Source organism: Cetorhinus maximus, chromosome 36 (genome assembly GCF_964194155.1).
Source record: "Cetorhinus maximus chromosome 36, sCetMax3.hap1.1, whole genome shotgun sequence".
Classification (NCBI taxonomy): Eukaryota; Metazoa; Chordata; class Chondrichthyes; order Lamniformes; family Cetorhinidae; genus Cetorhinus; species Cetorhinus maximus.
Window position 1 is genome coordinate 4091339 of NC_135914.1, and position 18279 is coordinate 4109617.

Below are 18279 nucleotides of genomic sequence, written 5' to 3' on the forward strand. Positions count from 1 at the left end.
TCCAGCCCCTACACCCCTCCCTATCTCTGTAACCTCCTCCAGCCCCTACACCCCTCCCTATCTCTGTAACTCCACTCAGCCCCTACACCCCTCCCTATCTCTGTAACCTCCTCCAGCCCCTACACCCCTCCGAGATCTCCGCGCTCCTCCGATTCCGGCCTCTTGCCCACCCCCCGACTCCCATCGCTCCATCATGGACGGCCGTGCCTTCAGCTGCCTGGGGGGCCCTGAGCTCTGGAATTCCCTCTCGTTAACCTCTCAGCCTCCCTCTCCCCCTTTAAGATGCTCCTTAGAACCGACCGTGCTTTTGGTCACCTGTCCTCCTTATGTGGTTCGGAGTTACATTTTGCTTGTTAACGCTCCCATGAAGCTCGTTTGGATGCTTTTACTATGCTAAAGGCGCTATATAAATGCACATTATTGTTGCTGCTCCTATGTGTGGGCTCATTACTTAGTGGTCCAGAATAAATTGTCCTGGTATATCGTGTCTTGGCATCTCTATTGCACACATCTTTAGCAGGCCCTGTAGCTAACTGATCCTAATCTCGCTGTGTATTGTACAGCTTGGTATCGAGTCATGCATTGTACACATTCTTGGCTTGCAGTACACTGTACAACACTCTCGCTCAGCACTGTTGCCGTGTTCAAGGGTTCAAAGGAGCTGGCTGTTATCTTAAATCCACACATTTATCAGCGCCTTCCCCTGAGTTTCTGATAAGTTTACAGAACAGTAGGGGACCTGGTGACCTGCAAGACAGGTTTTACGTAAACGTGACAAGTACGCTTCTCAAACTTTCGCAGGTGGTTTGTGAATATTTCTTTAATCTCACTATTCCGTGTGAACAGGGAGATAATGATTACCGCACCAACGCCTCCATTTTAAACTTCTAATCCATGGCCTTGTCCCCTCCCTATCTCTGGAACCTCCTCCAGCCCCTACACCCCTCCCTATCTCTGTAACCTCCTCCAGCCCCTACACCCCTCCCTATCTCTGTAATCTCCTCCAGCCCCTACACCCCTCCCTATCTCTGTAACCTCCTCCAGCCCCTACACCCCTCCCTATCTCTGTAACCTCCTCCAGCCCCTACACCCCTCGCTATCTCTGTAACCTCCTCCAGCCCCTACACCCCTCCCTATCTCTGTAACCTCCTCCAGTCCCTACACACCTATCTTTGTAACCTCCTCCAGCCCCTAAACCCCTCCCTATCTCTGTAACCTCCTCCAGCCCCTACACCCCTCCCTATCTGTAACCTCCTCCAGCCCCTACACCCCTCCCTATCTCTGTAACCATCTCCAGCCCCTACACCCCTCCCTATCTCTGTAACCTCCTCCAGCCCCTACACCCCTCCCTATCTCTGTAACCTCCTCCAGCCCCTACACCCCACCCTATCTCTGTAACATCCTCCAGCCCCTACACCCCTCCCTATCTCTGTAACCTCCTCCAGCCCCTACACCCCTCCCTATCTCTGTAACCTCCTCCAGTCCCTACACCCCTATCTTTGTAACCTCCTCCAGCCCCTAAACCCCTCCCTATCTCTGTAACCTCCTCCAGCCCCTACACACCTCCCTATCTCTGTAACCTCCTCCAGCCCCTACACCCCTCCCTATCTCTGTAACCTCCTCCAGTCCCTACACCCCTCCCTATCTCTGTAACCTCCTCCAGCCCCTACGCCCCTCCCTATCTTTGTATCCTCCTCCAGCCCCTAAACCCCTCCCTATCTCTGTAACCTCCTCCAGCCCCTACACCCCTCCCTATCTCTGTAACCTCCTCCAGCCCCTACACCCCTCCCTATCTCTGTAACCTCCTCCAGTCCCTACACACCTATCTTTGTAACCTCCTCCAGCCCCTAAACCCCTCCCTATCTCTGTAACCTCCTCCAGCCCCTACACCGCTCCCTATCTCTGTAACCTCCTCCAGCCCCTACAACGCTCCCTATCTCTGTAACCTCTTCCAGCCCCTACACCCCTCCCTATCTCTGTAACCTCCTCCAGCCCCTACACCCCTCCCTATCTCTGTAACCTCCTCCAGTCCCTACACACCTATCTTTGTAACCTCCTCCAGCCCCTAAACCCCTCCCTATCTCTATAACCTCCTCCAGCCCCTACACCGCTCCCTATCTCTGTAACCTCCTCCAGCCCCTACAACGCTCCCTATCTCTGTAACCTCTTCCAGCCCCTACACCCCTCCCTATCTGTAACCTCCTCCAGCCCCTACACCCCTCCCTATCTCTGTAACCATCTCCAGCCCCTACACCCCTCCCTATCTCTGTAACCTCCTCCAGCCCCTACACCCCTCCCTATCTCTGTAACCTCCTCCAGCCCCTACACCCCTCCCTATCTCTAAAACATCCTCCAGCCCCGACACCCCTCCCTATCTCTGTAACCTCCTCCAGCCCCTACACCCCTCCCTATCGCTGTAACCTCCTCCAGCCCCTACACCCTTCCCTATCTCTGTAACCTCCTCCAGCCCCTACACCCCTCCCTATCCCTGTAAACTCCTCCATACCCTACACCCACTCCCTATCTCTGTAACCTCCTCCAGCCCCTACACCCCTCCCTATCTCTGTAACCTCCTCCAGCCCCTACACCCCTCCCTATCTCTGTAACCTCCTCCAGGCCTTACACCCCTCCCTATCTCTGTAACCTCCCCCAGCCCCTACACCCCTCCCTATCTCTGTAACCTCCTCCAGACCCTACACCCCTCCCTATCTCTGTAACCTCCTGCAGCCCCCTACACCCCTCCCTATCTCTGTAACCTCCTCCAACCCCTACACCCCTCCCTATCTTTGTAACCTCCTCCAGCCCCTACAACCCTCTGAGATCTCTGCGCTCCTCCAATTCCGGCCTCTTGCACATCCCCCGATTCCCATCGCTCCAACATTGACGACCGTGCCTTCGGCTGCCTGGGGCCCTGAGCTCTGGAATTCCCTCCCTAAACCTCTCCCCCTCTCTCCTCTTTTAAGATGCTCCCTAAAGTCAACCTCTTTAACCGAGCTTTTGATCACCCTAATATCTCCTTATGTGGCTCACTGTCAAATTTTGTTTGAGGATGCTCCTGTGAAATACCTTGGGATATTTTAATATGTTTAAATATGCTGCATAACTCCCTGCAGAGTAGACCTCCCTCTACACCGTCCCCATCAAACACTCCCAGGACAGGTACAGCACAGGGTTAGATACAGAGTAAAGCTCCCTCTACACTGTCCCCATCAAACACTCCCAGAACAGGTACAGCACGGGGTTAGATACAGAATAAAGCTCCCTCTACACCGTCCCCATCAAACACTCCCAGGACAGGTACAGCACAGGGTTAGATACAGAGTAAAGCTCCCTCTACACTGTCCCCATCAAACACTCCCAGGACAGGTACAGCACGGGGTTAGATACAGAGTAAAGCTCCCTCTACACTGTCCCCATCAAACACGATATGCCTTGGAAGTGTTTGGTGTGACAGTGGAGCGGGTAGTGTCACCCTGCAGGGACTGCTACAGGTTGCCAGACAGCAGGTACAACAGGAGTCAGATGCAGAATAAACCTCTCTCAACTCTTTTCTTTTTCCAGCCTCAGAATATTACCTTACTGCGCCTTTTCTAGTTCTCGCACCAGCCAGTTTGTGCCTTGTTCATGGTGAACGTCCATCTCCAAATCATATTGCCCGGCCATTCAGTGCTGTGGACCACCATTCCGCGCCCCCCGACCCCATCCAGCCCCTGCCCCACCCCACCACTCCCCACCCCACCCCATCCAGCCCCCACCCCACCCCACCACTCCCCACCCCACCCCCCACCCCAGCCCTTTCCCGCCAGGAATTGCATCTCGGCAATCTGAAACTCGTTGCAACCAGCAGAGGGGAGCAGACCTTCAGGCAAGTCCCTCGGGCTGAACCGGAGAGGTGAAAGGTAACCAGCTCCAACACCCGTCTCCGTGCTGGGAGGGGCCTGGGTACCAGAGAGGTGAAAGGTCGGCATGCTAACCAGCTCCGTCACCCGTCTCCGCGCTGGGAGGGGCCTGGGTACCGGGAGAGGTGAAAGGTCGGCGTGGCAACCAGCTCCGTCACCCGTCTCCGTGCTGGGAGGGGCCTGGGTACCGGAGAGGTGAAAGGTCGGCGTGCTAACCAGCTCTGTCACCCGTCTCCGCGCTGGGAGGGGCCTGGGTACCGGGAGAGGTGAAAGGTCGGCGTGCTAACCAGCTCCGTCACCCGTCTCCGCGCTGGGAGGGGCCTGGGTAATGGGAGAGGTGAAAGGTCGGCGTGCTAACCAGCTCCGTCACCCGTCTCCGTGCTGGGAGGTGCCTGGCTACCAAAGCCAATCGTGCCCGTCAGTCATTAACATCTTAGCGAGCCTGGCGCTGGTGTTGGGTCCTGACAGCTGAAGGCGGTGAGCAGGTCCCATTGTTCCCTTGGGGAGTGCAGATCAATAATGGCGCTTTCCGATGATGGCAGTGGGCCACGGCCAAAGAGTTAGTCAACACAGGGTTACAATGCTATCAGTGCCAGCTGAGCAAACACAGATAAGGGGGAAAACATTTCCCATTAAATCTCGATTTACATCCCAGGCGTTGCCAATCCGAGGGGCCGATGCTCTGGGCGTCAAAGGGCAAGCGGAAACTTTATGTGCCATCCCATCGCTTTCCTCCTCTCGCGAAGGCGCTGAGGTGTCTAGGAACGGGCTCACTCTTGGCCTGTGGGAATAGGCGCTATTTACCGAGGGATACAGAGCGGGGTCGCCGGGGGAGTGGGGTCAAATTTTTTTAAACATTATTCTTCCCTGGGACGTTGGGTTGGGGGGTGTGGTGGGGGTCGCTGGCCAGCATTTGTTGCCCGTTCCTAATTGCCCCTTCAACTGAGTGTCTCGCTCGGCCATTTTCAGAGGAGGGGGTTGGGGTGTGGTTCAGGGTCGACCGAGTGGCTGTGGGGGGATCTGGAGACACACGTTGGCCAGGCCGGGTAAAGGCGGCAGGTTTCCTCCCCCAAAGGGGACGTCGGCGAACGGGTTTTCACAAGCGATCGACGGTAAGTTCCACAGGGGGCGGGATTTCCCACTCGGGAACGGAGAAACTCGGGGAGAGAGAGAGAGAGAGAAGCCAAAAGTGGGAATCCCGCTGACGGGGAGCCGATTTGGAATCTTTCCCCCCTCGCCGCTTTCGTGGCCCGGCCGGCGGGTCACGTTTCCCGCTCGTCCCACGGGGCCGGGAACGCCGTTTGCAAACGTCAACCGCGACTCACCGGAACCGACACCGAACTCACCCTCCCCCCCCTCCCCCTCCCAACCATGGGCCACGCCAGTGGTTCAATTAGACCGGGCTGAACCGCAACCGGTGAGCAGTCGCCCACGCTCACGTCGCTGGTGATGCCGGGGCGACATTCAAAGCCGGCCTGCAGCAGCAGCGCTGTCCCGGCTTCTTGTGCGGTGCCACGCTGGTGGGGTGGTGGTCTGCTCGTCGGTGGGTGCCTCAGGCGCCCCAGGGCTCAGCGCGGGCTGCACTCTGAAACCAGGGAGACCAGGGGGGTAGGATTTTCGGAATTTCACACTGGCTGACCCGCTGATCGGCGCGCTGACAGGCTCAGCACCTCCGGGGGTGGGGGGGGGTGGGTGGAGGGGGGGGGTGAGCGCTGAAGTCAGCGCGGGCGCAGGGGTGGGGAAACGGGCAATGAAAGCTCCCCGAAGGCAGAGGGCTGCCTCAGGGAGCCGAAGGATTTAAAACCAATCCATGATCGATTTGTCATGGGATTGGGATTGGCTCACCTGAAAATACAGGTGGTGAAAATTCTGCGCAAGCGAATATATATTTTTTAAATGAATAGCAGAAGCTGACAGAGGGGTAAGGAGGGCGGGGACATGAGGGGCAACGGGGTAGGGCGGGGGTTGGAGGGGACTGAACGTTGGCAGGCAGAGGCTCACCCTCGCACTAAGAGGGTACGTGGATACATATGCACAACGCTGTCGAATGATGAGACCGTTCTCGTCAACAGAAAATGTATTTACAAAAGATGCACGATACACACGGTGATTGAACACCCATGAAGTGGTGTCAAAGTTCTGTAATCGTTCTAACCCTGCCGCTACGTCTAGATGCATCCCCGGCAGAGGTGCAGGCAGCCTGCTCACTGCCAAGCCCTGTTGTCTTTGATAACGTTGGAAGGTGTTCTCTAGAGGGCCAAGACCTGGACGGTCCCAGCCTGCTTTGGATCGCCAAGGCGGCTGCCACCCTTCCTGTGGAGATCCGGAGGCACTCACAACATCGGAGCCCCGGCACCAGACCGAACACGGACGGAGTCCTCCATCCTTCGCTCTACTCTACTGACCGCCTCTCGCAGCTCGACCTGATTTTCCACCGCCTGCAGTAGTGCCTCCGGCATTGCCTGGGGCGGCCGCTTCCAGAGGCTCATCATCTGACTCAGGTTCAGAGGCTGCCCTGGTTCTCCGAGGGCCAGAGACCCGGGCTGCCACTGCCTCGGAGATGTGTCAGCGAGGTGTTCCCCAGGGGGTGACCCCGAGCCTAATCTGGATCCATGGCCCACCCAGGCATGTGTGTGTGTGTGTGTCTCTGCACTGGTGGAAGGGGGCAGGCGAATGCAGCGATGGGTCTTCATCTGATGCATCCCTCAGCGTCCTCCTCTGAGGTGGCCCGGAGGCCGGGGCTTAGGGTCGGTCTGGGGCTCGGTCCGGGCCTGTTAGAGAGGGGAGGTGGATTTCGATCGTAAGCAGGCAAGACTACAACATTGCATGTCACTCACTGTCATTATCAGGAGATGATCAACTCATGGAAGGCACGTCCGGACTGGTCGGCTGGGACAGGCCCATCGCGCCTCCCCTCCAGGAACGACCTTTGTCTTCGCCTGCCAGTTCTGCAGTACCCTCCTCGAACTGGGACAGCTCCTGGATGTCTGCCGACCCCCATCCTGTCTGTGGGCCCAGCTTGGCCTGCAGGAGATAAATGGGGTGGACCGTGATGGGGAAGAGATGGAGGGGGGGGCGTTGGGAAGCATGCATCCCCGCCGTGTGTCTGCTGAGCCCTCCCCTGTAAGGGCTGAGGATGGAGTTTGTGCAGGATGAGTGCGGCTCCCACAACACTCAAGAAGCTCGACACCACCCAGGACAAAGCAGCCCCGCTTGATCGGCACCCCATCCACAAACATTCACTCCCTCCACCACTGACACACAGTAGCAGCAGTGTGTGTACCATCTACAAGATGCACTGCAGCAACTCGCCAAGGCTCCTTCGACAGCACCTTCCAAACCCACGACCGCTACCACCTAGAAGGACAAGGGCAGCAGACACATGGGGAACACCACCACCTGCAAGTTCCCCTCCGAGCCACTCACCATCCTGAATTGGAAATATATCAGCCGTTCCTTCGCTGTCGCTGGGTCCAAATCCTGGAACTCCCTCCCTAACAGCACGGTGGGTGTACCTACACCACAGGGACTGCAGCGGCTCAAGAAGGCGGCTCACCCACCACCTTCTCAAGGGGGCAATTAGGGATGGGCAGTAAAAGCTGGGCCCAGCCCAGCGACGCCCACATCCCGCGAATGAATAAATAAAAACGATGGATGCGATGCCGGGGATGTGAAAGCGTCTGTGAATCAAATCAGTGCTGGTGGCTCCCCCGGCTGAATATTGTGTGCGATCCCTGAGCAGCGCAACCCTTTGAGTGGACGACGCCATCGTGAAAGCGTTGGGATTTAAGCGAGGGGAAGGTCGACTTACCCTGGCGGGAGCGGGTGAGATCAGTCGCCCTCCTCCTGCACTGGATGGCGTTCCTCAGGCAGGTGCCCGATGAGGTGCCCCCTCTCTTGCAGCCGCCTCCCAGGCCCAGGCGAGATGAGGCTGGTGGGTATCCTGGAGCCAACCCCTCGGGGGGACAGGACACCCCGGTGCCGGCGGACTCCGCGGTTGAGGGTCTCAGGGGTGGGTGGGGGGAGGTCAATGCTGAACCTGGGAGCAGCTTTTATCTTCGGTGGAGTAGTATCGAGACACAGCCAGGGCTGCTGAGAGTAACGTGTGTGTTCGGGTGGTGTTTAAATATGGCGCCCGGACCTTTGACCCCCGCCCCCATTAGGTAATGGCGCGGGGGGGGGGGGCGCAGACGGATCAGTGTCGGGGAATCGGAGAGCCGCTCGTCGATGCCGATTCCGATTCCGAGCGTGAAATCGGGCCCGATTTTCCACCCCGCCACCCAGCGGGAAATGATCCGCCCACCACCGCGCTTAGTCTCCGGAAAGATCCATCGCTGGAGACCAGCTTTCCATTGCGGGTTTTACTGAGACCGAATTTAACTTTCACCAGAGGCCGTGGCGGGATTTGAACTTGTGCCCCCCCCCCCCCCCACCCAGGGGGTTAGGCTGAGCCTCTGGGTTACTGGTCAGGTGACATCGCCGCCATACCACCTGGCTGTTCTCACTCGGCGAACGCCACCTTGGCGAGAGAGGACGTCAGGGTCAGCAGGAGGCCATTTGGCCCATCCAGCCTGTTCCACCTCTCGGCCCAATCACGGCTGCTCTGTTTCTTAATTTCATCTACCCGCTTTGCTCTGTAACCCCTTAGTCCCCTCACCCACTGCTTTGAAATCTTCACCAGTCTCGGAAACCTTTTGTGGGGGGGGGTTGGGGAGAGAGTTCCAGATTCCCACTCTCCCCCACTGTGTGTGTGTGAAGTGCTTCCTGACATCACCCCTGAACGGCCCGGCTCCCATTTTAAGGTTCTGCCCCCCCACTTGTTCCGGACTCTCTCCCCCCACCCCCACCCCGACTAGAGGAAATAGTTTCTCTCTATTGACCCGATCGGATCCTTGAATCATCTTAAACCCCCCTCGATCCGATCACCCCTTCATCTTCCACCCTCGAGGGGATACAAGCCGAGTGTGTGTGTGTGTGTAACCCGCCCTCGGGGTTTAACCCTTTCAGCCCCAGGCGAGATGACCCAAGCTTGACCCCTGATGGGTGTTGGTAGCTGATCTTACCCTCGGGAGGGCAATAGCAGTACTGTCAATGAACTTTGGATCAAGAAGAGCAGGAAATTGACCAGGATTTTTTATTCCTATCCAGCCTTGAAGGGAATTGCGGGACACGCAGTATACCTCCAATATTAAAAAGAATAGGAAATACATTAACCGACACAGTCTGGCATCTAAAAGGCTGACGATTGTAGGAAGGAAGGTGAGGGGGGTGCTCTACGCTTTTTAATCCTGGGAAAGAATGGGCTAAAGCAGTGGATCCGGATAAAGGGAGAAGGAGGACAGTGTGGTCGAGGGAGAGATTTCAAGAGAAAGTTGGGCTGTGAGTGACTGTTAGGGGAGAAGGGATGATGGAAAGGGAGTGGGTTAGGGAGAGCAAGGAAAGATGTGAGTTAAAAGAGTGACAGAGGGAGAGTGACAGAGGGAGAGTGACAGAGGGAGAGTGACAGAGGGAGAGTGACAGAGGGAGAGTTACAGAGGGAGAGTTTCAGAGGGAGAGTTTCAGAGGGAGAGTGACAGAGGGAGAGTTACAGAGGGAGAGTGACAGAGGGAGAGTGACAGAGGGGGAGTTACAGAGGGAGAGTGACAGAGGGGGAGTGACAGAGGGGGAGTTTCAGAGGGAGAGTTTCAGAGGGAGAGTGACAGAGGGAGAGTGACAGAGGGAGAGTGACAGAGGGAGAGTTTCAGAGGGAGAGTGACAGAGGGAGAGTTTCAGAGGGGGAATGACAGAGGGAGAGTTACAGAGGGAGAGTTACAGAGGGAGAGTTACAGAGGGAGTGACAGAGGGAGAGTTACAGAGGGAGAGTTACAGAGGGAGAGTGACAGAGGGAGAGTGACAGAGGGAGAGTGACAGAGGGAGAGTTTCAGAGGGAGAGTGACAGAGGGAGAGTGACAGAGGGAGAGTGACAGAGGGAGAGTGACAGAGGGAGAGTTACAGAGGGAGAGTTACAGAGGGAGAGTTTCAGAGGGAGAGTGACAGAGGGAGAGTGACAGAGGGAGAGTTACAGAGGGAGAGTTACAGAGGGAGAGTTACAGAGGGAGAGTTACAGAGGGAGAGTTACAGAGGGAGAGTTTCAGAGGGAGAGTGACGGAGGGAGAGTGACAGCAAAGGTGAGAGTGGGGGAAGATAGAGAGACGGGGGGGTAGAGAGAAAAATAGAAAGAGAGAGTTATGGGGAGATAGAGAGAGAGAATTAGTGAGTTAGGGTGGAAAGCAGGGAGGGAGAAAAATAGAAAGAGAGATTGTTACGGGGAGATAGGAAGGGAGAGTTAGAGGGGGAGAGAGGTAGGGTGAAGAGAGAGGGGAGGGAGAAAGAAAAACAAAGAGGAGCTAAAGGGAGAGAGAGTTAGAGGGGAAGTCAGTGGGGGAGATAGAGAGTGAGCTAGAGAGAGAAAGAGCAAGGGAGAAAGCAGGAGTGAGAGAGACGGAGGAAAGAAAAGGGTGATGGAGAGAGAAAGAGAGGTAGAGAGGGAGAGAAAGTGTTCAAGAGGGATCAAAACTAGAGGGGGGGGCAGTGTTAAAGGAGTGGAGAGATTGGAAGCTAATAGGAGGAAAGCATTACCTATATGAACTGGAACATAAACGAGGCCTGAAAGAGTGAGAAGGCATTGGATTGGAGGCAGATTAAGGTTGATTTAATCTGCCTGTGAATCGGACATTATTTCAGTCGTATGTAGGGCAGGCAGAATTGAAAAACCCTGTGCCAACAGGGATAGGAAATTCTTACGGATGACCCTTTCCAAGCTGTGCAGCAGGAGTGTCGTCGCAACAGTGGTCTGACAGTGGGAAAATTCATGGCCCATGGTGGGTGTGAGTCACCACGCAGACCAACTAGAATTACACTGAACTTACAGCCAAGAAACAGGCCATTCGGCCTGACTGGTCAGTGCTAGTGTTTGGACTCCATGTGATTCTCCTCCGATTCCAGCTACCTCACCTCAACCTTTCAACCTCTTTCTAACCACGCTTCTCTCATGAACTCATCTAATTTCCTTTCGAAAGCGTCCCTGCTATTTGCCTCAACCGCTCCCCCTTATGGCAGCGAGTTCCACGTTCTCATCGCTCCCTGGGTAAAGGTTCCTTATCTTCTTGATTTAATTTATTCATTACTATCCCGTATTTTCCCACATATGGAAGGAAACATTGGGCTGAATTTGATGTTGGCAACCGGGGTCTCGCACACCAGCTGGAGCACTTAGCTGGCCAGTGTCGGGCTTTCCCTGGGATTTGGGACCTCCAGCACCACCACCCGCAAAGCCACCCCCCCCCCCCCTCCTCCTCCCCGCACCCCCCACCTCCCCAAATCGGAGGCTGGCAGCTCTCCTTTGCCCGTCAGCGCCACCGGGAGCGGTGGCGGCTGCCGGTAATGCACCCAGTGAGAAGCCTAGGGTGGCCGAGGGACCTAAGCCACAGGTGAACGAGAGCGGGATGAGGGTCACTGGGTGGGTGGGTCGAAAGAAAGGGGCTGTCAGCAGGCACCACCCCCCCGCAACCCTTCCCAATGCCGGGTCCCTTGATCAGGCACCGCCCCACCCCATCCCACCCCACCCCACTCAACTCCACCCACAGAAGCCAGCAAACAAACCCAATATGGTTTACTTTACAGCTTGTACATGTGGCAATGCCCCCGCCCACTGAATGCCAGCGGCGACAGGATGAGGCCCTTAAGCGGGCAATTGATGCGGGCAGTTAGCCATCCATGAAGTTAATCGGATAGAGGCAGGAAGGTGGCAGAGGCCCCGCCTCTTCACCCTCCCGCCCAAAACGAAATGCCCTGCGCCTCCAAACTCGCTGCCCGGAGCGGGGAGGGGTTGGAATCGAATTCTGCCTGCTTCTTCCACATCAACCCTCTCCGCTCATAATTTTAAAGGTACCTCCAAGCCTTCTCTCGTCAGGAGGAATAAGCGCCGGCCTGTTCAACCTTTCCCGATAGCTGTCGTCTCTCAGCTCTGGTACCATTCTCGTTAAACTCTTTCGCACTTTCTCTTTGCCCTTTGGAAAGTATGGAGACCCCAGGGTACACCAAGTGTAGTCTGACCAGGGTCTGATACAACATGAAACCTAGAAGCTAGGAGCAGGAGTAGGCCATTTGGCCCTTCGAGCCTGCTCCGCCATTCATTCTGATCATTGCTGATCCTCTATCCCAACGCCGTACCCCCCCCTTTCTCCCCATACCCCTTGACGCCTTTAGAGTCTAGAAATCTATCTATTTCCTTCTTAAATATATTCAGTGACTTGGCTTCCACAGCCTTCTGTGGTAGAGAATTCCACAGGTTCACTGCCCTTTGAGTGAAGAAGTTTCTCCTCATCTCAGTCCGAAATGGCCTACCCCATATCCTGAGACTGTGACCCCGTGTTCTAGACCCCCTCCAGCCAGAGGAAACATCATCCCTGCATCCAGTCTGTCCATCCCCTGTCCGAATTTTATACGTTTCAATGAGGTCCCCTCTCATTCTTCTAAACTCCAGTGAATATAGGCCTAGTCGGCCCACTCTCTCCTCATACGACAATCCTGCCATCCCAGGAATCAGTCTGGTGAACCTTTGCTGCACTCTCTCCATGGCAAGTATATCCTTTCTTAGGTAAGGAGACCAAAACTGCAGGCGATACTCCAGGTGAGGTCTCACTGAGGCCCTGTACAGCTGCAGGTGTGGTCTCACCAAGGCTCTGTACAGTTGCAGTAAGACATCCTTGCTCCTGTACTCCAGTCCTCTGGCAAGGAAGGCCAGCCTGCCATTTGCCTTCCTAACTGCTTGCTGCACCTGCACGCTTGCTTTCAGTCATCGGTGTACAAGGACCCCCCAGGTCCCTTTGTACAACAACATTTCCCGATCTATCACCATTTAAACAATACTCTGCCATTTTGATATTTTCCTACAGAAGTGGATAACTTCACACGTACCCACGTTACACTGCATTTGTCATGTATTTGCCCACTCACTCAACTTGCCTCTTAACATCCCCCTCACCGCTCACACCCCCACCTACTTTGTGTCATCAGCAAACATGGAAACTCTAACAGAGCTTCATCACCACTAGAAATAATTCCCAATCCTTTGTTAACATTTTAAATAGTTTTATCAACTGGAGATGCTGCCTTTAATGACTTGTTTACTCATTGATCTTCCGTCTATTCAGATTCTTAAGCTTGTATGTTAAGTTTCATCGATGAAACCTTAGCAAAATCTTTAAAGGGACGGTAACACAGTTGTTGTGTTACTGGATGAGGGACCTTGGGCTCTGGGGCCAATCGTTCAAATCCCACTGGAGAAGCTCTTGGAATTTATATTCAATTATTTCATAAAAGCTTGAATTTAAATGAAAAGCTATACTCTCTGTAATAATAATGATCACGGAACGACCAGGCTGTTGTAAAAACGTAAGTAAAGGCAAACTACCGCGGATGCTGGAAATCTGAAATAAGAACAGAAAGTGCTGGAAAAGCTCAGCAGGGCTGACAGCGTCCGCGGAGAGAGAAACAGAGTTAACGTCCTCGAGTCCGTACGACTCTTCTTCAGAGACCGACCATGTGTGTTGTAAAAACCCCAGCTGGTTCGCTCATGTCCCTTTGGGGAAGGGAAATCTGCCATCCTTACCCAGTCTGGCCTACACGTGACTCCAGACCCCACAGCCATGTGGTTGACTCTTAACTGCCCCCTCTGAAATGGCCGAGCGAGCCACTCGGTTGTGTCAATCCACTGCAGAGAAAAGCACCACGGTCCACCTATACGGCACTGGTTTAAGAAGGTGGCTCATAACCTCCACTAACTAACTTTTCCGGAACTGCTTCATCCGACAGGCCATGGGCGCTACACCCAGGACAGGACGCCAGTCCATCACAGGACACACACACACAATTTACCGTAGCCAATCCACCTAACCGGCAAGTCTTTGGACAGCGCAAGGGACCAGGAGGAAACCCACGCGGACACGGGGAGAACTCCACACAGACAGACACCCGAGGTCAGGATCGAACCCGGGTCCCTGGAGCTGTGAGGTAGCGGCGCCAACAACTGCGCCACCCTCTCAAGGGGCAATTAGGGATGGACAATAAATGTTGGCCTTACCTGCGGCAATCACGCCCCCAAGGACGAATAAAAATGAAACAGCGTCTCCTCATCGTAAGGATGTAACAAAATTGACCATTTTTTTTAATATTCAAGTTTTCCATTCTGTCCCAAATCATTACCGTGGGCACATTTCTGGGCATACCAGACAGCCAGTGAGATGCCAGTCTTTACATGGGAGGCTAGACAGCTAGGTTTGGAAGGGTATTTGACTCCTGGGGCAAGGATAGCAGATCAATCCTGATCCTATTCTCACCTGTCTTACACACACACACACACGCACATACACAATCTGTAGCAATTGGAAGGTTGAACCCTGACTGAATTTTCCCCGCTCACAGGCCCAGGTGGGCTGAGCTGAATGGTAGCAACCTCAAAGTGAAAGGCTGCAGATGCTGGAAACCGGAAGCAAAAAAGACAGAAACGCTCAGCAGGGCAGGCAGCATCTGTGGAGAGAGAAACAGAGGTAAAGGGTCCATGTTTAACTCTGCCTGAGAGAATGGGGTTCGAGCCAGTTAAAATCTTCAGTATTGCTGAAAGCGAGACATGCTGTCAAAGCGCTTCATCAGGATAGCGCGCAGGAAATTACCAATAGTAAGGGGGGTGAACAACAATTTATACTGCACGAGAAGAGAGTGCTGGTTGGTGGAGGCATTGCCATGGAGGATGCAGCAATGAACAGTTAACCGCCTAGCTTCGTACAAATTCAAACCTGGCAGGTCTGACTGGTCCTGGGGAATGAACCAGGGAATGACTTTTGTTTAGTTGAAAAAAAGCGCAAAGTGTGGACATGCCCCTTCTGTCTGCAAAGAACGAGGCCCTGTGTGTGAATATAGGTGGCTTCTAGCACGTGTAAGTGAGCCACACTGCGAGCCAGGCTTTTGAATTTTGCCTGGTTTGAATTTGAACAAAGCTAGGTAGTTAACTGTTCCATGCTGCATTCTCCATGGCAACGCCTCCACCAATCAGAGTCCATTTGCCAACCAGTCAGCACTCCCTTCTCATGCAGTAGAAATTGCTGTTCCCTTTACCGTTGGCGATCTTGCGTATTTGTCCTGCATGCAGGATCTTCTTCTTATCATGTTCACGGACAGTCTATACATGGCCCAGCCAGAACTGGACACATTTTTGCGCCTTGTTGTTAAATTTGGCAAGATCTGCAACAGTGCAGGGTTCCTCTAGCGATAGGCATTGCAGGAGATGTTGTATAGTCTGTGGCTCAGTTCCACATTCACAAGTTGTCGGGCTGGTTGTATATCCCCATTTGCTTAGTATCACCTTTGAACGACCTACACCAGTCCTAAGTCTGTTAAGGCACTTCCCGGTTGCCCAGTTGCAATTAGCTCCTGGGGGAAGGCTTTCATCCGGTAGAATTTCCATCGCTGGGGGTTGTTCGAGACTGGCGAGCCGGTCTTCCCACAAGGCGATGCAGGCTTCAGATGGGGTTGATTGTAATGGAACAACACTGTTCATGAAGCTCTTCCTTGACTTTAGGCGGCTGGGTGTAGGTGTATGACCATGTAGAGGGTGCCTCTCATCTGATGTTTGACGGAGTCGCTCTTTCTTGCCGGCTACCGTTCTTCTTATATCAGGGGGAGTGAAACCCGCCAGGATATATAGGCTGTTGGCGTTTGTTAATGTCATGCAGGATGGAAAGTTTAGATAGCATGCCTCTTTTGTCAGCCATACCTCGGGTCAAAATCTCATCCAACGTTTCAGGTCGATGACTTTTCAGCAGAACTGGGAAAAGTTAGAGGTTTTTCAGAAAGTACAGAGGCAAGAAGGGAAGGGAGGAAAGACTAAAAGGGAAGGACTGCAATAGGGTGGAGGGCAGGAGAGGTTAAATGTCAAGAGGGATGATGGTGCAAAGCAAAAGGAGATGGTAATGGGGCAAGTAAAGAGACAAAAAATGGGTCTAGAGGAGGTGCAAATGGCAACAGCAGAATCGGTACCAAATGTACCAAAAAAAGGGAGTGGTAGTGACTCAATGTTGCATCTGGAAAGCTAATCGAAAGTTCCTCGAACTTCCGTTGAGCTTCATTGGGGTGGCGTAGGAGGTCAGGGCATTTGTAGCAATACCTCATGTGGTTGGCTCTGACAGAATCAGTCAGCTCAGCACCAAGCAAGAATCAAAGACAATCTTGAAATTACTTTTTTAATTATGTAAGGAATATATCTTTTTTATTTCTGTTGGACTGTTGTAAAGAACATATCTTTTTATTTTCTGTTGGACTGTGGATAAGAATTACAATGCTTGTAGTTTAAAGGACATATCCACTGGAACAGGATGAGAGATATATACAATGTTGCAGTCCTGGAACAGAGTGTGCCATGAAAGACAGGATGGTGCCAGAAAGGAGTCCTGGACCAAGGGAGCTGCCTGACAACAGCATTTTAATTGGCTCCTGACCAGGTAACCAGGGTTTTGTGTGGTAACAGTGCAGCAGAAAGCTCCTGACCTGCAAAGAGAAAGCATCTAAAACCTATTTTCAAGTCTCTATAACCTGTTCTATCTCTGAGGAAACCCCTGTAAAATGGAAAAGGGGAAAACCACTGTTAGAGACATTGAAAACCAGTGAACTAAATACTGAAAGAGCTGGAAGACCACCTCATGTCATCAGCAAGAACTGAAAGGAATTTGGAAGATGTTGATCAAAATCAACCCATCGAATACTGTACTCCAGATTGGTGCTATTGAACTGTTTTATCCCATCCTTAAAATCCATGTTTTGTGTATTTGTGTATGTGTACAGGGATTTAAGAAGGGGGTAGAGTTTAAGTTATAGTGTTTAGAAGTTAGCAGTTCACCTTTCTTTCTTTTACCACTAGTTAAAGACAATTTGTTCAATAAACAGTTATTTACTTATTGAGTTTACAAACCTGGTGCTCATATTCTGTTAACCTAAATTAAACAGTTAGGTAGAATGGGGGCAATCCGCTGGTTTGGTCAAACTGTTCACATTTGTCATGGTTCAGGGAACATTGGGGCTCGATATTACAGCACACTATCCCCAGTGAGTCACGACAATTATTAAGAACAAATTTTCCATTTACAAATCTTTGGCAGCCATAGTTTAGGTTTCAAGAATCTGTCATGTTAGAATAGGACCAGGGGTAAGAGACATCAGTTCATGTGGAGAGACTGGGAGAAGCTGGGATTGTTCTCTTTAGAGCGGAGAAGGTTAAGGGGGAGATTTAATAAGAGTGATCAAGTTATGACAGAGTAGGTACTTGCAGGAGATTTAGTAACCAGAGGACACAGATTTAAGATAATTGACAAAGGAATTCAAGGAAGGTAGGCCATTGAGCCCATGGCTCCCGTTCTGCTATTCAGTTAGATCATGGCTGACCTGTACCTCAGCTACATTTACTGATATCTCATCAAACGCGAGTTGTTGTGATCTGGAAGGCGCTGCCTGAAAGGGCGGTGGAAGCAGATTCAATAGGAACTTTCAAAAGGGGAATTGGATAAATGATAGAAGGTGGAGAAGATGTGATGAGCTACGAGGAAAGAGGGGCAAGGGTCTGTGTCTGGAGCAGCTCTCCACAAGAGCAACATAGCTTGCATCGATTCCCCATCCTTTCCCCGTGGCCTTGCCAATTCTTTCTCCTCAGCTAACGATCCAATTCTCTGTTGAAAGCCTTGACTGAGGGTTTCATCACACTCCCAGGCAGCGCATTCCACTCGCTGCATGAAAAAGTTCACCTTCATGTCACCATTGGTTCTTTTCTAGAAACACAAGTCTTCGGATATGGAGTATTGTGCCACTTCTGGGCGCCGGACTTTAGGAAGGGTGAGAAGGTATTGGAGAGAGCGCGGAAAAGATTCACGAGAACGGCTTCAGGGATGAGAGACTTCAGTTACGTGGATAGATTGGGGAAGCTGGGGCTGCCCTCCTTGGAGGAGAGAAGGTTGGGAGGAGAGATTTGATAGGGGTGTTCAAAATCAGGAGGGGGCCTGGACAGAGGAGATAGGGAGAAACCGCTGCCATTAACTGAAGGGACAAGAACCAGAGGACACCAAATTAAGACCAATGTCAAAAGAAGTAGAGGCGGCATGAGGAAAACCTTTTCCACAATGTGAGCAGTCAGGGCCTGGAATGCACTGCCTGGAAGTGTGTTGGAGGGGGATTGAAATTCAGCTTTCAAAGGGAATGTCTGAGGAGGAAATATTGGCAGGGGTACGGGGAAAAGGACAGGGGAGTGGAACCAGCTGAGTTGCGCAAGCAGAGAGCCAGCACAGATACGACGGGCCGA